We start from the raw sequence: 27438 nt of genomic DNA on the forward strand, positions 1-27438 counted from the left end.
CCAGCCACAGAGACCAAAGATGTGCCCCTAGTATACAGCACTCATCTTCGAGGAGACCAAGTAGCCACTTGGTAGCAAATTGACCCCCCCATCCTGAAAGGGCCTGCAATTCTTTGTCATAGGAATAGATACCTATTATCAGCATAGATTTTCCCCCTACCTTTAAGGACTCAGCCAGCACTGCTATGCTTAATCCATAAACATGGAATCTCACACAACATAGCATCTGACTAGGGAACTCACTTTACTGCAAGGGAAGCATGAGTGGGCCCATGAACAGGGTCTATCACACTCTTAACCACCACAACACTATCAGCCTAATAGAGTAATGCATAGTCTTCTAAACACACAACTGAAGCACCAGCTCGGAGGCAATACTGTAAGAATGAAGCACCATTTTTCTAGGATGCAATGTGTGTTTTGAATCAGAGGACTTTACATGTTGCTGCATTCTCAGTAAGACGAACACATGGGTTCAGGAACCAAGTGTGGAAGCAGGAGTGGCCCCAATTTCCATCACTCTTAAAGACACAATGGGGGCTTTGAAACCTTCCAGACTCTTAACTCTGGGCTCTGTAGGGAGCACACTCTTGCCAGGCAACACAGTAAGGATCTTATTCAACTAAAAGCCACAGATGCCACCTGGGCTCTTGGGGCTTCTTGTGTCAAGTGACTAGCAGACATGGAGAGGAGTCATCATCTCATCACAGGTAAATTCCCATGATAAGCAGGCAACATAGGGCTCTGTGACACAATCACAGCAAGCAGGAGTAAGTGTGAAATTTAGGGGATCCACTTGGGTACCTCTCGGTTTCATTAACAGTTGTCACTATGAATGGAGAAGCATAGTGACCCTAGCCTGAGAATTATTCAATTACCAGGAACTCTGACCCCTCAGGAATGAGAATAGGGAGTAGGGGTCACAGTATCAGGTAGCTCACCAAGACCAGCGGAGATGTTATCTGAGGCTGCAAGCTGATTCTAACAGAGAAAAGTAGGGGAAGAATTAAGTGATCAAATGACAGTTGTCCTAAATTCAAAAGGACCTGTACCATATGGGTCAGTACTATATTTATGTAGCAAATAACAATTTACTTTCAGTAAAAGAATAGCATCTTTCTCATTAAGTCTTGCTAATTTGAACTTACTTGGTTTTATTGAATTTTATATTTAATTTGAAATTTACTTTGGGATTATGAACATATAAGATGTATATGCATAAGAAGCTTAAATCTAGTTTTATAGCTATATTTATATAGCAATATTAATCATCACTGGGGGGCCATGGAAATTGATTTCTTTGAAAGGAATTTGGAAAGTACTGGGGTTTGAGAAACACTACACATTAGTACTTGAGTGAGGGTCTTGTCTCCTTGAATTTTCTCTGAATCAGAACACAGTCAGCTTGGCATCTGAGCCAACATAGCTTTCCAGAGGAAATTACATGCCTCTGGGGCAGACCAAAAAAGGCTCAGTGGATAGGCCCCAGTCTAGTTTCTGCCCTAGTGAGCTTTCTTGATCCTAGCTTAAAAAAATAATTTGTGACATTTTGTTACCCCTGAATGACTGTTACTCAGCATGGAAAGTTCAACTTTCTCAACATAAACAAAATCAGAAGTAGGTCTATGTTTGCAACCATCCCACATGAACTTGTTTCTCTCATGCTAATGTTTAAGAGTTTCACTTCATTTAACTCATTTCTGAAAGTAAACCCCAGTGTATTCTCCCATATGAATTGAAATGTGACCCTTTCAAAAATTCAAATAATGCTACAATCATCGAGTTAATCCACCAAACGCTCTATTGTGTGCTTAGATTTATGGGACACTGAAGCCTAAACAGTTTAATTATGGTCATAACTGTCACTGAAAACTATGGCAACACAGCCGAGCTAATTATTTTGGCACTCTACAAACAGTACAGAAGTTACTGGGTGTAATCTATATCACAGTGATTAAAACACTTGTACATATTGATTCAGATGTTTCCATGGAGAGAGGCCGGAAAAAGGAAATTACTTACCGTAGGTTTCTCTCATCAATGCGGAATCAGGAATTTAGCAAAACTCAGGGGAGATTGCCTAAATTAACTAAATAAACACATTAATTTCCTACTTTCTCACCTAACTTTGTGAGACAAGACCCAACCTTCAAACCTAAATAGTAACTAGCAGAGATCCTTGCCCAGAATAGTATTTTTAATATCAAGGGGAACAATGAACTTCAGGATCTATAGGCTAGAGCTAAACAAAGCCAAGTGGGATCATCAGACACAGTTCCCTTTTTCCAGAAAAACAAACAAACAAACAAAAAACTCCAAAGACTTATTTCAGGCAAATTGGTGTCTGAACTCTTTCCCTAAAATAAATAAATCAATAGAATTACATTAAAATAAAAGTAAAAAGAAACACAACTTTCAAAGCACACCTGTTAGGAAATTCTTTCTTTTATCTAATGTGTGATCATAATGGCCCTCTGTTTCCTGCTGATACACTCACCCCAAAATGGAAGCAGGAAGGAGGCTGTAAAAGTACATGGATAGTGGTATGCCATTAATACTGACACACGTGACTAATCTGAATAGATAGACTGGGAATCTGAAGAAAATGTGCTCCCATGCATGGCAGCGATGGGAGAGGGATGACTAAGAAAGAGCAACTGGCTACTCATTCAGCGGCCAGCAGGGTCAACTTACCTTGCTAAATTCTTCCCAGGCTTCGCTGTCAGCCTTGAAAGCTCATACACCTGATTTGTCAATAAACTATGCAGCATCCCAGCTCATAAAGATTGAAATACAAAGTCAAATTCAAGTATATTAATTTGCAAAAGAGTTTACTGCCACGCATTGCTATGGCTCACACTTTCTTTACCTATAAACACTGCATGGAAGTTAAATTATAATCCAAAGGTTTCTTGCTCATAACCTCAGAATGATTGGTGTCAGTTCTATGCTCTGTCTAGGCCAAGGTCTCCTGTCCCTAGGCACAGTGACTCTGCCCCTGTGATCTTTCTGTCTCTGAAATTTCAGGGCTGCCCAAGCCTCCACACCATCTAACTGACATGCTTTTTCTTTAGATACTAAATATATTATCAGGCACAGTTCAATGTTACCTGCTGGGCAACCATTCTTCCTTGTCAGAGGAGATTTTGCTATTCTGTCCTGTGATCCTTTTAGAATTTTAATTCTTAACAATCAATCTAAAGTCTTACCGAGAAAAAAAGGAGCTTACCTTCATCCCCAAATATTTGCAACACTTAGTAATCTTGAATTTCAAACATTCCTCCTTCTTTAGCTTTCCCTTACATGTCTCCAAGTTGTCATCTGGACAAAAGACTGTTTTAAGCAGAAGAGCATTTGTGAGAGAAAGGAGAGAATTGAGAAGCGTTAGTACTTGGATGTGGAATACCAGTTTATTTTAGCCATAGTCAGTTCCCAGATCAATATGTCAGAAGTTCAAAAACATATACAAGATGAAAGTAAAGGTATGAAAACCAAGAAGAGTTAGAAGCTAGAAAAGTGAAAGAAGTTATAATTCTTGAATAGCAAAACCTAGAACAAGAGTCCATCAGAAAATGGATGCAGCATGAACCAAGAGTCAGAGCCGGACTAGGGCTGCCTCACTGGACATTCCAGGGGGCATCTTTCATATCATTGCCTAAATGAATGGTGCCTGCTGGGGTTTTGATGTGCACATGCACAGTATTTACAGCAGCCCTGGACGTGAGAGGAAGATCAGAGGCCCAGATCAGCAAGAATAAGGGACTAAAGGGAAGGGCAAAGCAGGCAGGACAGAGATGTCAGGCCACTGCGCTAGGGGGACTTGAAAAATGCAAATACTCTCAATCTTAGGGAGCTTTTCTGTAGTTCTTCCAAACTAGGAAATACCGCAGGTGCCAAAAAAAATGTACACACATGACTTGTATGCATCTTTTGTTATCGGTACATATTGAGTATTACAATTTTAATACAGTTTTTTCCTTTCTTAAAATGTGTATACATTTTTGGGGCACCCTCTGTACATGACTGATCTACGACAGCAAATTGAAGCAAGTTACTACCCTGCTGAAGTGAGGAGAGGTGGGTGGGGAAGATGGCAAATCCCAAGGGACGTGTTGTTTACAGCTAAGATTTCATTCCAAGTTTCACAATTGACCTAAGGTGATGTTCCCAAAATTATATCCTGATTCAGCCTAATGCACCATTGGAAAAAAGCTTCAGAGGCCAAGATATACTTGAGAAATGAGTAGAATGTATTTTCTTAGTGGAAATTTACCATTCTCAATAATTTATAATTAGTCATACATAAAAGACTAATTTAGTTTATTTAAAGATGGAATTTTTTTTATAACATTAGTATTCTGTGGAACAGGCATTAGGAGCAGGCAATTACTGTCATGTGAAATAACTACTTAATTCTCCCTCTGGACTGATAGTACATTTAGGTTTAGAAGTACTGCACTCCTAACCAAACAAGGTGAAAGAAAAAGAGATCTGGGAAGTGTATCAGTGGGGAAATGGTTTGGGCTACTATTATAGAACTGAGACTCAGCTATAATGGCTTAAACCCATTAGGATCTCAATCGTTCTCTCTCCCTCTCTCTCTCTCTCTCCCTCTCTCTCTCTCTCTCTTTCTCTCTCTCTCTCTGCAGGCACACAGTTCAGGAATGATATGTGGTCCTACAAAGTCATGAGGAATTTGCACTCTATCTTTTTATTCTGCCATCCTTATCACATGGCATCCGTACTCAAAGTTACATAATGATTGCCAGGGAGAAAGGACAAGACAAGGCACAAAAGCCTCTCTGCCAAGCTGAACCAGCCCTCCACTTACTTTTTTTTTTTTAACTGAGTTAAAATTAACATGCAGTGAAATGTACAAATCTTACATGTACAATTCAGCAGGTGTACTGTACACAATTAAGAGATAAAGTATTTCCATCATGGTAGCAAATAACTTTGTGTCTCCTGCCTAATTCTGATCCTCATAGGCAGGCACTGATCTGGTTGACGGCCACAGGTTCGTTTTGCCTGTTCTTGAACGTCACATAAATGGATTCATGCAGAGTGTTCTTGTCTGTGTCTAGATTCTTTCATCTCAATGTTTTCGAGTTTTATCCATGTGACAGCATTATATCATTTGTTCCAATTTTTTAAATTTGTGCTAAGCAGTAGTCCAATGTATGAATATACGGTGATGTTCATACACTTTCCTGTTGGTATACATTCATGCTGTTTCCAGCTTTGAGCTTTTATGAACAAAGCTGGGTAGCTATTTTTGTACACATCTCTCTGTGAAGACATGTATAAATTTCTGTCCACTGAGAGCCCTGGGAATAGCAGCATTCCAATAGTAATGACTACACCTAGTACCTAATTCTTGATTTCTAAATACTGTTCTCCATTAAAAGGGAATTGGAGCTTCTTAGAGAAAATATCTGATTCAAGGGGCAGGGGCAGAGAAAGTACAAGGTAAGCCTGGAATAAGACATTTGTTTGTTTACTTATTTATTTTTTACAAATAATTTTAAAATTTTATTTTGTAATCCATGAAAATCCATGATTCAGAGAGAGAGAAGGAGGGAAGGAGGGAGGGAGGAAGGAAGGAACGGAGGTGATGCAAGTCAAGGAAAGATGGAGGAACTCTTCCATACTGAAAGAGACTAAAGAGAGATGACAACTAAATGCAACACATGACTCTAGACTGGACTCTTTTTCTGTAAAGGACATATTGAGACAACTGGTGAAATTTAAATGAGATCTGAAGATTAGATGGTAGTAATATATTGATTATGATTATGTAGGAAATGTCACTGTAAGAAATACACCCAAAAGTATTCAGATAATGGTGCATCATATCAGCAACTTGTTCTCAAATGGTTTATGAAAAAAAGCTAATTATACTGTACTTGCAACTTTTCTCTAAAATTAAAATTGATTCTATTTTGGATAAAAAAAAAACTAGGGAGAAAAACCTATATACATAGATTATATTTGAGTCTTCAGAACCCTATGAATAAAGAAACTTCCAAGTGTGAATTAACTTGTTCAAACACAGGTAACCAGTAAGAGAAGGTAACATTAAATAACAGATGCAAACTTCTGGCCCAGATTTATAAAGATTTTTCTCTGTGGGAGACAATTCTATTACATTATTTTGGGTCCTTTTAAGTTTTCCAGTTCTTTATCTCAAAAATGTCAGATGTTTCTGTCTTCAAAGTTGAGTTTAAATCCAGTTTCTGATTCTATTCTCATTGTGTTGTTCAAAGCAGGAACATGGAGATCTTTGATCTCTTTGGGTTTTGGTTGTCCAAACCCAGTTCTCCAGTGATGGGAAGGAGGGTGGGGGAGGGGGTGATGGTGGGAGGTGAGAAGTAAGGGGATATAGTCTTTTTCTTCGATTTAAATCTGTCTCTGCTTTTCAGAACATTCTTCCCACCTTCCATTTCTCCTCTAATGAAAACCCAATGTGAGGGATGGGTAACAAATGTTTTTGGAAAGTAAACAGTATTGTGGGAGAAAGAGAAAACCATTATATTTCCTTCTCCCTAACATAAGAAAGTATAATGATGTCACCCATATACCATTATATAATTTTTTCACATACTGTAAAATGTCATTTGCATTATGACTTTTCCATGTGACTATGTAAAGTGCCTGTGTTTCCAGTATTCTCTAAATGCATTCTGCAAGATCGTGGTTCTAATTTGATATTCCATCTAAGTATCTACAGCTCAAATTCTTCATTCATTCTTACCTCAGATAATTTTTTGAGCAAGCAATTATTAGTTACTAATTTGCCATTTGTCAGGAGATACTTTTAGTCATTTATTTAACTACCAAATCTCTAGCCTGGGACTCATACTGAGATATGGTAACATCTTAAAAATAAGTACACTTTTGATTCATGAAGCTAAATCTCCACCTTTCTCCCTCCCTCTTCCACGGTCCTCTATCTCTGCTGAAAACTTGACTAGCTCCTTTCATTGCATTCTATTGCATCTCTGTTCAACCGTAAAAACTCTCTGCATCCTCGAACTTTTCTAAAAAGACTTTTTTGGTTATGATAACATAGTCAACATCTGGCTTTTCTCTAGTGATATACTTAACCATGAAATCTGCTATTACAAGATACATTATTCTTATTTTCTCAAATTCATATGAAAAAAAGGGTTGGCCCTTTCCTTACGTCCCACTGCCCTTTAGTTGTCCTCGTGCAACTGCCCCTTCTTGCTTTCCATGCCTTATGCCTCCTGCTGCTTATACTTGTGTAGCCTGGCTTTCTAAGACTACCTTAGCCTCTGATTGGTGAGAGTACATCAAAGGGGCACAAGAGCCAACCGAAATAGCTTCTAGTCTCCAAAGCTGGAACAATTTGACCAACAAAATAAAAAGTAGTACTGGATTATAACCCAAAGTATATGATAAATGCCCATGAGTCCATACTGATAAAAATAAGAATAAATTAATAAATGGGGAAGAAGAAATAGATTTCCTATGCAGAGTATATTCAAATAACTTATGTAGACACTCCACCCTCAAGAAAGGGGAGAATAATGTCTCACTCCTTTAGTGTGGGCTGAGCATAGTGACTTCTTTCCAAAGAGTATGTCAGAGGTGGGGGTGGGGGTGTTGGCAGGAGAGCAACTTTAGAGTGAAGAAACCTGACAAAAACTACCTCAACCAGGTGATCAAGATTCACATTCACAGTGGGAAGTCATGTGGATAGTATGTACTTTTGATAGGATATGATGAAACTGGCACTTTGCCTCTGTTGTCTTCCTTCCAAAAACCCATAACTTAAGTCTAATCATAAGAAAAACATCAAATTCCAGTAGAGGTTATCCTACATAATATCTGACTGGAACACCTCAAAATAGTCCAGATCATCAAAAACAAGGATATGAGAAAATGTCACAACCAAGAGGATTCTAAGGAGACAGACATGACAACTAAATGTTAATATGGTATCCTGATGGTATCCTGGAACAGGAAAAGGACCTTAGGTAAACACTAGAGAAATCTAAATAAAGTATGGACTTTAGCTAGTAATACTGTATCATTATATGTTCATTAATTATAATATTCCACATTAATGTAAGATGTTAATAACAAAGGATGCTGACTACGGGGTATATAGGGACTCTGTTCCATCCTCTCCACTTTCCTAAAAATCTAAAACTGTTCTAAAAAATTAAAGTCTATTTTTTAAAAAGACAGTTTTTGGCTACATCTAAGGTTGATCTCTAAGTTTGTGCCCTTCCTCACTGTCTACCAATTAAAAATACAAATTTCTTAGCTTATCATCCAAGGACCTAGCAGATTGCAAAATATTGTCCCCTGATAATTTACAATTCTCCCTGTCAAGAGGTGACGTCTCCTTCCAACTCACACATAGGCTTGGTCAGTGACTTGCTAATGAGAAACCAATAGAGACTTAAAAAGTGCTTGAGCATTGAGTCTTGCCTTCTTTGCACTTGGAACTTTGCTGCCATATGAACAAGCCCAAGCCAGACAGCTGAAGTGACAACATGGAGGAGAACTGAGCCACACCAGCCATCAGCCTATCAACTAGACACGTGAATGAGGCCATCCAATCCCAGGTGTTTTCCAGCTGACTTCAACTAAATGTGTAAAAATGCAGGTGAAACAGCAGCAGAGCTGACCAACTGCTGTCAGGCCCAATTGCTAACCCATTATACAGTGAACTAACAATTGTTTTAAGATACTAAAGATTGGGATATTTTCTTATGCAACAAGCAGCAAAAACTGATATACCCCTCCATTGCCTTACCCCACTCAAGTCACATTTCCAGCTTTGTTTTCCAGAATTCTCCTATGCTCTACATAAATTACATGGTTTATTTCCTAGAAATTCTTTGCACTTTCCTGAATATTTCCTCACGAAAATTCCTCTACCAGAACTGCCTTTACTCTCTACTTAAGGAAATGTCACTCACCTTCCTCTTCTACAGAAAGTTTCATATATAATTATAAAGAGTGGTAGATAGTTTGTTCTCCAGAGTTCCTCTTAGAAACTGCATAGTATTCTCAAGAAATGCCTTGGTTTGAAGAATGAGAGCCTGAAGGGCATTGTATGAATTAGGATATAGACTCAGCTGCAGAAACAGGAACCCAAAATATAAATGGATGAAGAAGATAGACTTTTCTCTCTCATGTAACATTCAGGGCATGAACAGTCAAGAACAGGCAAGGGACTCCATCACGTCACTCCATCTTTTTGCTCCACTATTCCTGTTGCCCTAATCTGCATAGTTCAAGATGACTTATGACCACCATATCCACATTCCAGCCGGAAGGAAGAGGGAAGTGTGGAAAGGAAGGCAGGCTCATTCCTTTAGGGCAAAACCCAGCTGTTGTACATTAAGTTCTGCTTACATCACATTGGCTACAGTGATACTCATACAATTATACCAAGCTGCACAGGAGGCTAATGAAATGTAATGTTTTCTTGGCACTCAAATATTCTACTAGTACTACAGAAGAAGGGCAGAACAAATATGGGACTCAGTAGTAGTCTCTACCACAAGTAAGATAAGAATATTAGCCTACTAATGTGGTTTTGGTTTTGTTCCTGAGAGGTAGAAGAGACAGTAGAAGAGGAAAGAAAGAAGCCAGGAAAATGGTGGAAGGCTAGAACTCTTCCCTTTAACTTTCCCATAAAGCCTCTAAATTCTCGGAATGCAGAGCCTTGTGATGACTGGTGAAGAAACTTGACTCTTCAAGGTAAAATAGAGTATATGCCTGGATATAAGAATTTGGGTAAGAGAGAGTCAAGATAGCATAAAACCCTGAGGAAGACTATGGAAAGCTTTGAACATAACTGGACTTTGGAATTGGGCATTTGAGGAAATCTTACCTTGATTTCATGAGATAGGAGATAGCAGGCCCTAGCTGACATGTGAGTACTGCCACATTTCCACTTAAAACCCACAACTTTTAAAAGACAAGGGTGTTAGATACAGCATTAAGCATAGTTAAAAAAATGGTTTCTTTTTTTAAAAAATCAGTGTAGAGTTCCTAATTATGATACTTATAGCAAGTATAAAGTTAGCAATTTGAGAGAGCTTTTAGTTACGCTTAACATAGTGTTAGTTTTAGCAACTGAAAATAGACATGAAGTATGAATCACTTTCTTAACTGAAATGTAGGCTAAATGTAACCACCACAGATATTAAGAATTTCATCTAAATTTCTTCTCAGTCACATTTTGTGTACTGACACTGAGACATCAGCAAAAGAAACAGGATGAACTGGCCAATTCCTGTCTTTCAAAAAAAGTCCAAATGGACTATAGTTTATAATTTTGGTGGAAACAGCACAGCAGATGGACAACTGTGCACTTCTGACAGATTGCAACATGCCTGATTACAAAATAATTCATTGCTGAATAGACCTCATCACCAGTACAAGCTCTCATGGAAAAAGTTTATTTAGAACCAAATAAACCTAAATCAAGAGTAATCGAGAAGCCCTACGTAAGCTTCCATATGTAGTTTTTCACAGAAAGTGACTTTTCAGATGTTAACTAGGTAAAATATAAGAAGGCCTTCTTAGAATAAATTCCTTGTTGAACACCTAAGTTCTGTCCTTCCTATGGAAGCTGTCGGGGAACAGATGTTGAAAATGCCTGGTCAACTAAGAAATGCAGAACAAGACTGTCTTAGTTGAGTTACTGGTGTGTATTTCTATTTTCTGCCTAGATATTCAGGTAACCTCTATGTTACTAATTACTGACATGTAGAATTCAGGTAATTTCTATATTTCATAATATAGTAATACAATAAACATGGGAATATCTAGTACACTCAGACAACATTCCTTTTCTATACCCATTGCAGTTTGAAAGTGCTTGTGATAGTTACATTTTAAAATATGTTGAAAGTAATATGTAACAGAAAAAAACAAAGAAATGTGTCCTAAATGAAAGAACAGGAGAAAGAACTAAATGAAATGGGAGGGAAGCAACCTACCAGAAACAGAGTTCAAAACAATAGTTATAAGGATGCTCAAGGAGCTTAGTGAGAACTTCAACAGAGAAAGTAAGCATAAAGAAGGACGCAGAAACCATAAAAGAGACCCAGTCAGAAGACCACAATAACTGAAATGAAGAATGCTCTAGAAGGAATCGCCAGCAGACTAGATGACGCAGAGGATCAAATCAGGGATTTGCAAGACAAGGTAGCAGAAAAAACCCAATCAGAACAGCAAAAAGAAAAAAGAATGCAAAAAAATGAGGATAGTTTAAGAGACCTCTGGGACAACCCCAAGAAGACCAACATTCGCATCATAGGGGTACCAGAAGGACAAGAGAGAAAGCAAGGGATTGAGAACCTATTAGAAGAGGTAATGACTGAAAGATTTTCTAACATGGCAAAGGAAGTAGACATATAAGCCCAGGAAGTACAGAGAGTCCCAAACAGGATGAATCCGAAAAGGCGCACACTGGGGCCAGCCAGGTGGTACAGTTGGTTAAGAGTACAAGCTCTGAGCAACAGGGTTGCTGGTTTGATTCCCACATGGCCCAGTGAGCTGTGCCCAAACTGAGCTGCCAACAGGTGGCAGGATGGCTCAGCTGGTGACAGTGCGTGCTCTTAACAATAAGGTTGCTGGTTTGACTCCCACGTGGGATGGTGGGCAGCATGCCCCTGCAACTAAGATTGAACATGGCACCTTGAGCTGAGCAGCCGCTCAGCTAGTGAGAGCATGTGCTCTCAACAACGAAGTTGCCGGTTTGACTCCCGCATGGGATAGCGGGCTGCACCCGCCCCCCACAACTAGATTTAAAGCAGCAACTGGAATTGGATCTGAGCTTGCGCCCTCCATAACTAAGATTGAAGGACAACTACTTGACTTGGAGCTGATGGGTCCTGGAAAAACACAATGCTCCCCTACCCCAATTCCCCAATAAAATCTTTTAAAAATTTTTAAAAAGGCCCAGACCAAGACACATAATTAAAATGGGAAAGATTGAAGACAAAGAGAGAATCATAAAAGCATCAAGAGAAAGGTAGTTACCTACATGGGAGCTCCCATAAGACTATCAGCTGATTTCTCAACAAAAACTTTGCAGGCCAGAAGGGATTGGCAAGAAATATTCAAAGTAATGAAAACTGAGGAACTACAACCAAGAATACTCCATCCAGTAAAGCTATCATTTAAAAATTGAAGGACAGATAAAGACCTTCCCAGAAAAGAAAAAGCTAAGAATTTATCACCATCAAACTAGTATTACAAGGAATGTTAGAGGGGCTTAAGATGAGAAAAAAAATCAAAATTATAAATAATAAAATGGCAATAGCTACATAACTATCAACAATTTCTTGCTTGATTGCTTGATTAAATGTTCCAATCAAAAGACATGGGAGGGCTGAATGGATAAGAAAACAAAACTCTTACATATGCTGCCTATGAGAGCCTCACATCAGGTTGAAAGACACAAAAATAAAGGAATGGAAAAAGATATTTCATGAAAATGGGAACAACAACAACAAAACCTGGAGTAGCAATACTTAAACCAGACAAAATAGACTTTAAAACAAAGGCTATAAAAGAGACAAAAGAGGGACCCGGTAATCCCACTTCTGGATATTTATCTGAAGAAACCCAACATGTGACTTTGAGAGGACATGTGTATCCATATGTTCATTGCAGCATTGTTTACAATAGCCAAGATGTGGAGGCAGCCTGGGTGTCCATTGATGGAAGAATGGATAAAGACGAGGTGGTACATATATACAATGGAATATTGCTCAGCCATGGAAGGGAATGAGTTCTTGCCATCTACAGCAGCATGGGTGGACCTGGAGGGTATTGCGCTGAGTAGAATGTCAGAGAGAAAAAGAGATGTAATGTGATTTCGCTTATATGTGGAATCTAAAGAACAAAATTAACAAATAAAACAGAAACAAACCCATAGATACAGAAAACATTTTGATGGCCAGATGGGAGAGGGTGAAAAAAGGGGAAGGGATTAAAAAGTACAAATTGGTTGTTATAAAATAGTTATGGGGATGTAGTGTATAACATAAGGAAAATAGTCAATAATATTGTAATAACCACGTATGGTGTCAGATGGGTACTAGATTTGTTGAATGGGAGGGGGCTGGGGCCCAGGGTGAAAAAGGTGATGGGATTAAGAAGTGCAAATTGGTAGTTACAAAATAGTCAATGATATGGCAATAAGTATGTATAGTGCTAGGTGTGTTAGACTAGTCAGAGGGATCACTTCTTAAATTATATAAATGTCTAACCTCTATGCTGTACACCTGAAGTTAATATAAAATAATATTGAATGTCAACTCTAATTGAAAAATTAAAAAAGGGGTGAAAGAAAGATAAAGGGGAATAAGAGGTCCAAATTTTCAGGTATAAAACAAATGAGTCATGAGGATGTAATGTACAGCATGGGGAATATAGTCAATAATATTGTGATAGCGTGGTATGGTGTCAGACAGTTGCTGGACTGATCATGGTGATCACTTCTTTAGGTATATAAATGTTTAATAACTATGGTGTACACCTGAAACTAACATAATATTGTATGTTAGCTATATTTTCAATGAAAATCTTTTAAAAAGCAAGTAATATGTAATAAACTTTTTTCAGCTTCTAACATAAAAGATTTCCCAAATCCTAATCTTTTTAATCCTTTTACTCCTGTGAGAGAAATTAACATCTCTGAATTGTGTCTATTACCACTTCTGTACCCTATTACCACTGTCTTACATCTCCATCGCTGGAAAAGACTCAGGTGGATACTTTTGGGATCCAGAGGCATCTCTGTAGTCTTCAGAATGTACTCTGATGAGTTACTAGTTTCCTGGAAATATTGCTAATTTCCAGGTACATGTTCCCTCCAATCTCCATCACCTATGGTACAATGTTGTAAACTGGAATTCCAATTCTGGGTATCTATCTTTTCTGTATCTCCAAAATTTCAAAATCTATCACAAAAAAAGAGAGTAAAATAATGAACTATAACATGTATACATACTTTGTGCAAACTTTTACTATGGAAAATCAAATACCACTTAATACAAATGCTATATGTCAATTATTCCTTTAGTATAATAATATTTTCGGCTTATTAATGGCTTGTTGTTCCCTTAACACTATCTCATACCTGTTAATTCTTCCCCTACCAAAAAGGCAACTTTGATAGTTTTCAATACACCCCCTCAGAGGAAAAACATACATACAGGCTAGAACAAAAAAGTAAATTAAATTTTTGAATGGATTTTTATAAAATTGTTATAATATTGAAATTGAGAGCCAGAAACTATGGAGATAAAAAGAAGTTTGGGTTTTCTAAAATCTTTTAAGAACTAAGACAAGGGCCTAGACCACCCAAGTCAGAGTTCATATCACAGACCAGAGCACAGAGAGAATTCTGATGATATGAAAGCAGTTTTCACAACCAAAAGGAAATACAAATTTTGAACAGCTGACAAGTGCTAGTAGGTACCTGAGAATGGTCCCCCATAAACCTGCCACTCCCTTCTTGGAGTCAAAATCCTAGGTCACATGGAGAGAAAAGAATAGAAACACCAGATAACTTTGTGGAGATCCCGGAGAAGAAGTGAATACTTTCTTGCAGGTTTAGTCTAAAATATTCCATTTTCTGGTTAGCTAGTGCTGAAAATTACTCCTATTATAGTGGCTTAAAAACAATAATCATTTTATTATGGCTCATAGTTTCTGTGGATCAGGATTTTGGTAAAGGCTGGGATAAGCAGTTCCAGCTTATATGTTAGGTCTCTCATGCCTTTGTAGTCAGATAATGGCTGGAGCTGTAACACTGGATGGAGGGTGTCCACAAATCTATTCAAAAGATGGAACCCAATCCTTATCCCCTTGAGTGTGGGCTAGCTTTAGTGTCTCACTTCTAATGAATAGAATAAATTAAAAGGGACAATGTGTAACCTCTGAAATGAAGTCATAAAACACATTGCAGCTTCCTTCTTGTTCTTACTCTTGGATAACTAGCTATTGGGAAAGCCAGTTGCTATACTCAAGAGGACACTCAAGCAACTCTATGAAAGTCTCACATGGTAGGAATTGAAGCCTCCAGCCAATAGCCAGGGAGAAAGCCTCTTGCCAACAACCATGTGAGTGAGCCATCTTGGTCTAGCCAACTAGATCTTCCAGTCTCAATCAAACCTTCAGATGACTAAAGCCCCAGCTGACATCTTGATTGCAACCTCATGACAGTCCCTAAACCACCCAGCTAAGCTACTCCTGAATTTCTGAGCCACAGAAACTGTGAGGTAACCAATATTTGCTGTTTTAAACCACTACATTTTGGAGTAATTTGTTATACTGCAATAGATGATGAATATGGAGGGGAGGCTGCAGGGGCTAAGGGCTCTCCAGTCATCCTTCTCTTTTTACATGGTCTCAGGGACTCTTCATGCAGTTTTTCTGAATGGGCCAGTTTGGGCTTCCTCACAGCTGAACTGCTTATACAGTGGTTGCTTACTTGGTGGCTGATAGGCCTTTTATGATCTATTTCCGGAAGTCACATTTCCGGAAGTCACATAGCACCACTTCCTGCATACTCTATTGGTTAAAATAGCCATAAAAACTATCCAGTTTCAAGGGGAGGAGTTGTATACCTTCATGTCTTTATGGGAAGAGTGTCAAAGTTGTATTGCATGAAGAGCACGTTGGATGAGAAATACTGTTGGAGCCATCTTTGGAAAATACAGTCTTCCACATGGCAAGTCTTCCACATTTAAGCCAAGTGCCACACACAACAGGGCATCTGAATAGATTAGCAGAGTTGTAAATGTAGGAGTCATCAGTGTACAGAGAGCAACTGAAGCCATGAGAGTAGATGATATCGCTCAGGAAGAGAGGATAGAATGAAAAAGAGATATAGGCCTAGGAGGTCACCATGAAGAACTCTGAAATTTAAAAGCCAGGCCAGCTAAGAAGTGTTCAGAGAAGTAGGAGAAATTTCAGAGTAGTCAATCTCAAAATCAAGAGAAAAAGAGTATTCAAAGAAGGAAGAAGTATAGTCATTTCAAGAACAAATGCTGCTGAAAGGTTAATTTAATGATAATAGAATATTATTCATTGGATTTAGCAACGATCTTCAGTGGCCATGTTGGAGGCAGAAACCAGACTCTAGTGGTTGAAAACATAAAAGAGGGAACAAGAATAGTCCTAGGAGGAAGATGAGATCAAAAGCACCTAAGAAGGAATTAGCCTTGACTAAGAGAAGAAACATCTCTAAGATTGGAGGGAAAGAGTTCAGGATGAGCACAGATGAGCATATAAGTGAGGGGTAGGGAGGCTATTGAGGGAATTAATGCTTAAAAGTCTGTAAAGTTCATTTGCTAAGAGAGGTAGCGCAAATAACTATCCATATCTGAGAAGCACTCTGAAGGCTTGTTACTGGAGAAATGGCAGATTTATTCCTCACAAATCTGTATGTGTATGATCTATGACTTAAAATTTTTCATTGGGATTGAATTTTACATTTTATTGTTTAAACAACAATGTAAACAAGTGAAATCAACCATTTTCTTTCTATTCAAAATTTAATAAAAATAAAACATCTCTAATAATATCAGATTTTACTACCAAGTGAATTTGGGGATTGTAGAAAAACTCTGGTCATTTGTTGCATCCTACCATCAGTTAATAAGCTGCCTATACCAGGAAAATGTAATTTTTAAATCCTTTATTCAATATATTACTTTATCAAAATATAGGTGCATTGAAGAGCGAGGTAGGAAAGGCCTAAAAGCAAAAGTTTCAGATTTCTTTTTGCGTTTACCCATTGCAAGTGACAAGATTGCTTACAGAGTACCATATTTACTATGACCTTTTCAAAAAACATAGTTATTTATAACATTATATATGAGACATTGTTATCATATATTTTTCCTGCAATTGGTCTACAAAGGTAGAGCAGCAGGATTCCTTCTCAGGGGAGAGTCTTATGGAAATTTATCACAGGCTACAGATCAAGAGTGTTCTCAATATATAGAATGATTCCATAACAGATGGCTCTTTGGCAAAGAAAAAGAAAAGACTGCAGCATCCTGTGAAAATCAACGAAAATGAATTTATCCAATTATAATGGAAATAGAGAAAGTTTCACCCTCAGACAATGGCTGTAATAGTCATACATCTTACTACACCAGGTTGAACCAACACAGACCAAATTTCAGCATAAATGTAAACTCCTAGTAAGGAAACATAAACAGACACAGAAAAGAGGCATTAGTCATACTGTGACTGCTGGAGTTGCATATTTTCTTAACTCTAAGTTTTCTAATATCAATATAATCTGCTTCAATAGCTACAATTATAAAATGTGATTGTATAAAATAATACTCTCAAATCTCAACAGATGGCCCATAGAAACACTGCTTTCCTAATTTTGATTTCCTAATTTTACTAAATTAAAATTATATACTATGTGTCTTCACCCTATCTGCCTACTTAAGATTCAGTCATTATAACAAAGTTATTATGCTCTGGAATTTAATTTAATATGGTTATATTTAATATAATGTAAATATTCTTACATTAGGTAGTTATTAAAAGACTGGGTTGATATTTCAGGTTATTTTTTGAGAGGAATAATTTGCTCAATCAACAGTGTTTTCCATTGAGCTTGGATTTTTAACTCTAACAACTTCAAGTCAAGAAAGATCTTTAGCTTGCATGTGTTTATATGCATCTGTTGCATGTATACTGAGGGTATCCAGTGAACCCCAGAAGTGGATTCCTCAAGTAAGAGGCCATATAATTTCTCTGGGGTATATAAAACACTTTGCCCAGAAACATGAAAACAGGCTAATTTATAAGAAATAGTTACAGAGAAACAAAAAACTTAAAACAGTGGAACTTATTCCTTTCCATACCTATCAGCAATAGACTGCCAGTTTGAAAAGTAGTTTAAATAAGTTTTAAAAGGGCCAGCCAAGTGGCTTAGTTGGTTAAGAGCTCACTCAAGAGTTTGAGCTCTGAGCAACAGCAGTTTGATGTCCGGCCCGAGCTGAGCTGCCGCTGAGCTGCCAAAAGGTGGCTGGATGGCTCAGCTAAAAAGAAAAAAATAATAAGTTTTTAAAAATCTAGACATAGACCACCTGTTAGCTATTGTTATTTCAATACAAATCTTAAATAGTAAAAAAAATTTTTATATCCCAATCCTCTTCATTGAAATAGAATTGTTGCCCTAGCTACTCCAACTCAACAGTCAAATAATGAAATTCTTTTCCTTCTTTTCTTGTTTTTAATTAAATTCATTGGGGTGATATTGGTTAATTATCTATATAATTAAAATTATATAGAAATGTACAATTCTATAATACATCATCTATATATTGCATTGTGTGTTCATCACCCAAAGTCAAATCTCCTGTTGCCAAATATTTGACCCCCTTTACCCTTTTCTGCTTCTCCCCGTCCCCCCTTTCCTTCTGGTAACCACTAAACTGTTGCCTGTGTCTATGAGTTTTTATTCTTTTGTTTGTCTTGTTCATTTGTTGCTTTCAGTTTTATATCCTACATGAATGCAATCATATGGTTTTCAACTCCTTCTGACTTATTTCGCTTAGCATGATAATCTCAAAATCCATCCATCTTGTTGCAAATGGCAGTATTTCATCTTTTCTTATGGCTGAGTAATATTCCATTGTGTATATGTACTACATCTTCTTTATCTAATTATCTACTTAAGGACACTTCAGTTGTTTCCATGTCTTGGCCACCGTAAGTAATACTGCAATGAATATAGGGATACATGTATCTTTATGGATAAATATTTTAAGGTTTTCTGGGTAGATACCCAGGAGAGGGATTGGTGGGTCATATGGTAATTGTATTCTTAAGTTTCTGAGGAATCTCCACACTGTTTTCTATACTGCCTGCATCAATTTACATTCTGACCAGCAGTTTATGAGGGTTCCTTTTTCTTCATAACCTAACACTTGTTATTACTTGTCTTGTTAATAGCCATTCTAACAGGTGTGAGGTGGTATCTTGTGGTCTTGATTTGCACTTCCCTAATAGCTAGTGAAGTTGAGCATTTTCTCATCTATCTATTGGCTGTTTGTATGTTTTCTTGAGAGAAGTGTCTGTTCAGGTCCTCTGTTTTTTATTGGATTGTTTGTTTTGTTGTTGTTGTTGTTGTGTGAGTTCTTTATATATTTTGAATATTAGCCCCTTATCAGAGGCATTGTTTCCAAATATCTTCTCCCATTTGGTTGGTTGGCTGGTTTGTTGTTGGTGTCTTTTGCTGTGCAGAAGCATTTTAGTTTGATATAGTCCCATTCATTTATTTTTGTTTTTACTTCCTTTGCCTTTGAGGTCAAAGTAATAAAATCCTCTCTAAACCCAAGGCCCATAAGTTTAGTACCTTTGCTTTCTTCTATATATTTATTGTTTCAGGTCTTATATTTAGGTCTTTGATATATTTTGAGTTAATGTTGATGTATGGTGACCGATAGCAGTCTAGTTTCATTTTTTTGCATGTGGCATTCCAATTTTCCTAACATCATTTATTGAAAAGGCATTCTTTTCTTCATTTTATGTTTTTGGCTCCTTCATCAAAACTTTATTTGCTCATATATATGTGGGTTTACTTTGGGGTTCTCAATTCTATTCCATTATTTCCATGTATGTCTCTTTTTCTGGCAATACCATGCTGGGTTTTTTTGTTTTCCTTTTTTAAAGATTTTATTGGGGAACTGGGGGGAGGAGAATAGTGTTGGGGAATTGGGGAAGGAGAACAGACAAGTTGCTGTCATTTTGTTCTTCAATCTAGTTGTGGAGGACGTAGCTTCACTGGCCCATGTTGGTATCATCATTGCACTATTCTCGGGTGAGGAGCTCATGGAAGCTCATGCCCGCTGCCGGCCAGCCACACTGCAGCCTACACTGCCGCCGGCAACTCACGGCAGCCCAGCTCCAGGTCAAGCTGTTGGTCACCATCTTAGCTGCAGAGGGCGCAGCATCACTGACCCTCATGTGGGATCCAAACCGGGATTCCACTGCTCAGAGCTGGTGTCCCAAGCCAACTCCCAACCAATGCGTCATTCGGCCGGCCCAATACCATGCTATTTTGATCACTGTCACTTAGTATAATTTGAAGTCAGGGGGTATGGTACCTCCAGCCTTGGTTTTTTTTTTTTTTTTCAGGATTGCTTTGGCTATTCAGGGTCTTTTGTGATTCCATACAAATCTGATGCTTTTTTGGTCTACTTCTTTTAAAAATGCCATTGGGATTTTGATGGGGGTTGCATTCAATCTGTATATTGCTTTCGGTAATACGGCCATTGAACTGTGTTGATTCTTCTAATCTATGAACCCGGAATACCTTCCATTTCTTTGTGTCGTCTTCAATTTCTTTTCATTGTAATCTTGTAGTTTTCAGTCTATAGGTCCTTCACATCCTTTGTTAAGTTTATTCTTAGGTATTTTATTATTTTTGTTGCAATTAGAAAAGGAATGTTTTTTTTTTTCATTTCTTTTTCTAAAATTTCACTGTTAGTTTACAGGAACACAATGGGTTTTTGTACATTGACTTTGTATCTTATGACTTTACTGTATGTTTATTGTTTCTAATAGTTTTTTGGTGGAGTTTTTAGGGTTTTCTATTTAAAGAATCATGTAGTCTTCAAAAAGTGACAATGTGACTTCTTCATTCCCAATATACCGTAGATGCCTTTTATTTCTTTCTCTTCCTGATTGTTCTGGCTAGGACTTCCAATACTATGTTGAATAACAGTGGTGAGAGGGGTACCCTTGTCTTGTTCCTGACCTTAGAGCAGCGGTTCTCAACCTTCCTAACGCCGCGACCCCTTAATACAGTTCTTCATGTTGTGGTGACCCCCAACCATAAAATTATTTTCGTTGCTACTCTATAACTGTAATTTTGCTACTGTTATGAATTGTAATGTAAATATCTTTTTGTTTTCCGATGGTCTTAGGCGACCCCTGTGAAAGGGTCGTTCGACCCCCAAAGGGGTCGCGACCCACACATTGAGAACCACGGCCTTAGAGGAAAAGCTGTCAGTTTTCCACCATATCAGTATGATATTGACTGAGGGTTTGTTGTATATGGCCTTTATTATGTTGAGGTACCTTTTTCCTCCTTCCATTCTTTGCTGTTATGATGGATAAAGATAAATAATAACAGCTGACATTTTTGAACGCTTACTATTTGGCAGATACTGTTCAAAATGCTTTGACTAAGCAAGTCCAATTAACACTGTCCATCTTTCCTAATATTTGCAATTTAATTTGATGATACCAAGTGATGTGATTCATATTTTATCTTAATCCCTCATTAAGTTGTTAACCAGGAGCAAGTTTTTTTGGCAATTGCAATAATTTAGTAAATTGGTACTTTAACCAAGAGTTTTGTACAAAGATACATTGAAAAACACTACCGTAATGTAAGCTCGTCCACTAGAATATATGTGTCTTGAGGGCAGGAATCTTGTTCCTCTTGATCTGGCCATATTCCCTATGCCAAGAATAGTACTCAGCATGAAGCATGTGCTCAGGAAGGTCTGCTAAAAGAAAGGGATAAATGAGTACCATAAATATGCTAACTCCTGAAAGATGTAAAGGTTACACAGGTTCCCTGTTTCTTTGTGACTGTATATTTTTAGGAAGGGAATTAGATGTACATTGGATAAAAGAGAAGAGGATTAATCAATGATGAGCCTTTAAATGCTGGAGGACCTTTCATATTTGGGTTTCGAAGCATAATCCCTTTAGTTTTACTATTGTTGAAGCTGTCATTGGTCTACCACAGCATATCATTAACAAACTCAAGCCACAGATTTCCCATCTGCTGTTGAAGCTACTACTACTCTGGAAAGAAAATGAAAATAAATAAATAAATAAATAAATCTTTCTGAACAATAGGGACATCTGCTGGTGAAAAATGTAATGTTTCTATCCTCAAAATTCTGCATCTAGATGAACAGAGTTTGGGCAATGAAGTTTAGGTAACACAGAACCTGTGACATCTATGAAAATCACCTCCTTCCACTAGAGTAGTAATAAAAGGTTACATTTGTTTGTTTTATTCCAGAGTTGCCCAAGTAGTGACACTATCTGAAAAACAACTAAACTCTCCCATAGTCAGTAACTACTACCAATGAATAGAAATGGCTAGCTTCCTAGTCTTCTGGTTTAAGATACTCAATTATCTTTGATCTCAACAACCATTCAAGTGTCTGCTAAGATAAAGTACTGTGCCATATGCTGGCAAACTGAAGCTATAAGACAAGGCAGAAGTAGCGGACAGACCAGCATCTCTGGCATGTGCCTATCTCCAGCCTTAGAGGAGTGGATTTAAGCTCAATATCTGTGAGAGACTGAGCCTACTTACCAACACTGTGCTCTTACCATCATATATATGCCAGTTGCTTTCTACAAATACACTCCCGCATTAGCTGAATAAATGCTCTCCCACCCCTCACCACTTACGGTAGAGATTTCTTCTCTTTTCCAGTCTGTGCTCAAATGTCTTCTCAGAAAACTCTGCTCTGTACTCCCTAAGTTCACTTTCAGAGCACCCAATTTGATTCCTCCTTAGAACCTATGAAAATTGGCAATTATTTGTTGGTTTACTAATATACTGTCTCTTTCCCTACGCTAGGTCTTTGAATCTAGGTTTAGACATACTCCCAATTTTAGTAAACTAACTTATCTGTTTTGTTTTGCAACACAAAATTTTCAAGGACAGAATGAAAAATTTATCATTTGCTGGGATTATCTAAAGTTTTAGCTCTCCACTCCCCTAAATGGAACAAGAACCAATTTTTGTTAATGTTCCCTTAATAGGCTCAGTAAAGACCTGTTGCAAAAGAAAAAGCAGCAAAGAGGGTATGGTGAGGTGGGTATGACCAGGTTGAGAAATTAAAAGTATGGAGATGAGTCACTAACACAAAATGGAGGACAAGAAAAGGGTTATAAGATGGAGTGCCATAAGCCCTAGGGAAAAGCCTAGAGGAATGTCAAACAAAACAGGACCTGGAAGAGCCTGATACGTGGCCCTAACCAGGAACAGTTTGTTGATTCCTCTATTAGCATAGGAATCCTCATTAGTTCTCCAGAAGTTTTGGAAGGCCTTCCAGTATATACCCATCAGCCGTATTAATAGGATACATAGACTGTGCAAGAAGACAATGGACTACTCAGCAATTGTATTTTTCATTTGCTTTGAACAAAAACCCTTGCAAACACCTTTTTTCTGAATCATACCATCCAGGACATGAGACAATCATGAAACAGAACCTGTCTCTCAGTATTTGAAACACTTTTATATTATCATATAATCCTTTAGTAAAAGAAAGGTAATTGCATCAATATTCTATCACTGATGAAGTTCATGAAAGCGATATAAAAAATCCGGAGTCCATGAGTTAATTATAACTCACAAAAGCATCAAATACCATGACTGTGCTGTAAATACTTTTATAAAAACTTCTATTTGGGATAGAATTATTTCTCATGATTTTTCTACAAAATATTTAATTCCTAATTAAGTAAATCCTAGGGTAATATTAAAAATCTAATTCCTTCCCTAGGTACACATTGGCTAAGTAGGGAGGTAGGAATAACCTAGAATATAACTGCAGAAAGTTGCTCAAGGATTCAAATTATCTTATGGATAATCTTAAATTGATTACGCAAGTTAAAGATATACAGGTGATATTATAATAGATCTACTTTTTTTCTCTTTTATTATTAAAAGAAAAAAAATGATTCACTGTGGCAAACACCAATCTGTTCTGAGCTTGTTTTTGATTTCACATATAAGAGAGATCATACAGTATGTCTTTGTCTGACTTATTTCACTAAGTAAAATATCCTAAGTCCATCCATGTTGTAGCAAATGGCAAGATTTCATTTTTTTATGGCTGAATAACACTCCATTCTACATATATACCACATTTTCTTTATTTATTTATCCATTGATAAGCACTTAGGTATTTCCACATCTTGGCTATTATAAATAATGCTGCAATAAATATGGGGGGTGAATATATCTTTGGAGTTATTGGTTTTGTATTCGTCACATACTCAGAAGTAAAACTCCTAGATCATATAGTTCTAATTTTCTGAGGAGCCTCCATAACCTCCATACTGTTTTCCATAGTTGGCTGCACCAATTTACATTCCCAACAGTTCACAAGGGTTCCCTTTTCTCCACATCCTCACACCACTTGTTATTTCTTGTCGTTTTGATAACAGATATTCTAACAAGTTTGAGGTGGTATCATCTCATTGCAGTTTTGATTTGCATTTCCCTGATGATTAATGATGCTGAGCATTTTTTATGTACCTGTTGGCCATCTGTATGTCTTCTATGGAAAAATGTCTCTTCAGATCTTCTTCCCATTTTTTAATGGGATTGTTTGGCTTTTTTTTTTTTCCTGAGTTGTATGTTCTTTATATATTTTGCATATTAGCCCCTTATCAGATATTATTTGCAAATATTTTCTCCCATTCAGTATGTTGCCTTTTCATTTTGTTAATCGTTTCCTTAGCTATGCAGAAGCATTTTAGATTGATGTAGTCTCACTTGTTAATTTTGCTTGTTGCTTTTGCTTTGGTGTCAGATTAAAAAAATTATTACCAAGACCTTTGAAAGTGAGCTTACTGCCTATGTTTTCTTCCTGAAGTTTTATGGTTTCAAGTCTTATGTTAAAGTCTTTAATCCATTTTGAGTTAATTGTGGTGTGCGATGTAAGACAGAGGTCCAGTTTCATTTTCATGTGGCTGTCCAATTTTCCCAACACCATCTATTGAAGAGACTGTCCTTAGACGGCTGCAGTGATTGCGATTTGGCACTGTTGAGATGCCTCTGCATTGAGACGCCTCAGTGGCAGCTGGTGGGGTAGGTGGCTTATGTGGACACGGGCAGAGGCAGCTGGCCTGCCACTGCAGCCTCAGTGCCTGGGTCAGGACAGGCCAAGTCAGGAGGCCCTGAGGCATCCCTTGCTCCTGCTGCCCTAGGAGCCTTGGCTCCAGCCTGTCCGCCCACATCCCACCGCCAGCAATACCGCCATACCTCTTTCCTGGGCTTTAGACCCCAGCATTGCTCTTCACAAAACACAATTTGCAATTTCAAACCTGGAGAGCTTATCTTCACCAAGATGAAAGGTTATCCTGATTGGCCAGCTCCAGTAGACAGAGTTCCAGATAGAGCTATAAAACCACCCACAAATAAACTGCCTATTTGCTTTTTTGGAACTCATGAGACTGGTTTTTTAGCCCTAAAAGATGCATTTTCTTACTCAGAAAATAAGAAAAATTACAGGAAACCAAATAAACAAAAAGGCTTTAATGAAGGTTTATGAGAGATACATAACAATCCAAAAGTGAAATTTTCAAGCCAACAGGCATCAGCTAAATAATCAAAGGCATCATCATTTGATGTTGAAGTTGAAGAAAAAGAAACTAGAGTTTCAAAGGCAGATACTGACCATGAAGAAAAAGCCAGCAATGAGGATGTGACTAAAGCAATGACATAACCACTCCAAAAGCTGCCACAAGAAAGAAAGGCAGAAAAGCAAATACAAGCCGAGGAGGCAGGAGTAGTGACAACAGCATCTGTTAATCTAAAAGTGAGTCAAAAGAGGACGACTTACGGCTACAGAAGTCAAGATTCCAAAACTAAGAGGCAGACCTAAAATGCTAAAACAGATCTGTCCTTCAAAGAGTGACAGAGTAACTGAAGAAAACAAAAGAAAAAGGGGCAAAAGGAAAAACAACCTAAAAAGCAGCTTACAAAGGATGAAGAAGGCCAGAAGGAAGAAGATAAGCCAAGAAAAGAGTCAGACAAAAAAAGAAGTTGAGTCAAAAAGGAAAAAAACTAGCTAAAACAGGGGTTTCGCCAAACTCTGATTCTGAAGGAAGAAGGTGGTAGAGAAGGAAGAAAGAAGAGAAAGGGTAGAAGACACTTTCAGGCTGCTTATAGAAGGACTATGCTGGAAGGCCAACATAAGAAAGAAGCAGCCAATAGAAAATGCAAGCAAGAGGAACAAATGGAAACTGAGCTGCAGAATAGAGAAGCCAGGAGTTCAGAAAGTGGGGAAGAAGCTCGAGAAACATCAATGGATTCTCAATTTCAAAGAATACATGCTGAAATTAAAAATTCACTCAAAATTGATCCTGTTGCTGTGAACAGATCTATTGAAGCCTTGGATGAACTTGCTCTACTTCAGGTCACAATGCAACAAGCTCAGAGACACATAGAGATGATTACAACACTGAAAAAGACACGGGGATTCAAAGTGAGTCAGATTATCATGGAAAAGTCTACAACGTTGTATAACAAGAACATGTTTTTCTTTGGTGAAGGAGATTCTGTAATCACATAAATGCTGAATAAATCTTGCTGAAAAAGACAGCATGAGGAAGCAAATAAAACTAAAGATCAAGGGAAGAAAGGGCCAAACAAAAAGCTAGAAAAGGAACAGACAGGTTCAAAGGCTCTAAATGGAGGATCTGATGCTCAAGACAGTAATCAACAACATAAGAGAAATGGCAGTGAAGAAAGCCAAGACGAGGCCAGCAGTAGGAAAAAGCCATCCAGTGAAGACAGACTGAAATATCTCTGAAGGACTCTACACTAGATGACTAGGTTGACATGCCTAGCATATAAAGAACATTTGAAAACTTTTTTTTGGGGGGGGGCGAATTGGGGGAGGGGGAACAGCGTTGGGGAATTGGGGAGGGGAACCAGCCAAGTTGTTGTTCTTCAATCTTAGTGGTGGAGGGCGCCAGTCGCCATCTGGCTGCCCGTCAGCAGCTCATGGCCTCTAAGCTCAAGGTGTTGTGTTACAATCTTAGTTGCTGGTGGGTGTAGCCACCATCCCATTGCAGGAATCAAACCAGCAGCCTTGTTGTTTAGAGTGGATGCTCTATCTATTAAGCCAACTGGGTGGCAGCTCAGCTCAAGATGCCGAATTCAGTCTTAGTAGTGGGTGGGCATAGCCCACCATCGAACAAGCAGTCTTGTTGTTAGGAGCAAGTACTCTCACCAGCTGGGCCATCCTGCCACCTGTTGGCAGCTCAGCGACAGCTCAGCTCGGGCACAGCATCACTGGCCCATGTAGGAATAGAACCAGTGGCCCTGTTGCTCAGAGCTCGTGCTCTTAAGCTAACTCTTAACCAACTAAGCCACTCGGCCGGCCCACGTTTGAGAACTCTGTAATGGTTTTCATTTGAAATATTTAGACTGCTGAAAGTTAAATTTTTACAAGCATAGGTTTTGCTGTTTAAAACTTATTTTAAGGGAGAAAAATCCCTTTATCTTTGTTTAAAAGTAATTAAACATTGCTTAATTGTACTTGTGCAGTATTAGCAGCTACTTATATAGTAAATGTGAAGCAAAATCCATTTATGAAATGTTGAACTGCTTTTTCAGACATT

The 27438-nt window shown here is 38.0% G+C and overlaps 1 pseudogene; it reads left to right on the top strand.

The window, feature by feature from the left end:
- The first annotated feature begins 682 nt into the window (after positions 1-682).
- Positions 683-26693, top strand: LOC109371290 (PC4 and SFRS1-interacting protein pseudogene; annotated as a pseudogene).
- The last annotated feature ends 745 nt before the right edge of the window (positions 26694-27438 follow it).

The sequence above is a fragment of the Hipposideros armiger genome, unplaced genomic scaffold (assembly GCF_001890085.2).
Source record: "Hipposideros armiger isolate ML-2016 unplaced genomic scaffold, ASM189008v1 scaffold_560, whole genome shotgun sequence".
Classification (NCBI taxonomy): domain Eukaryota; kingdom Metazoa; phylum Chordata; class Mammalia; order Chiroptera; family Hipposideridae; genus Hipposideros; species Hipposideros armiger.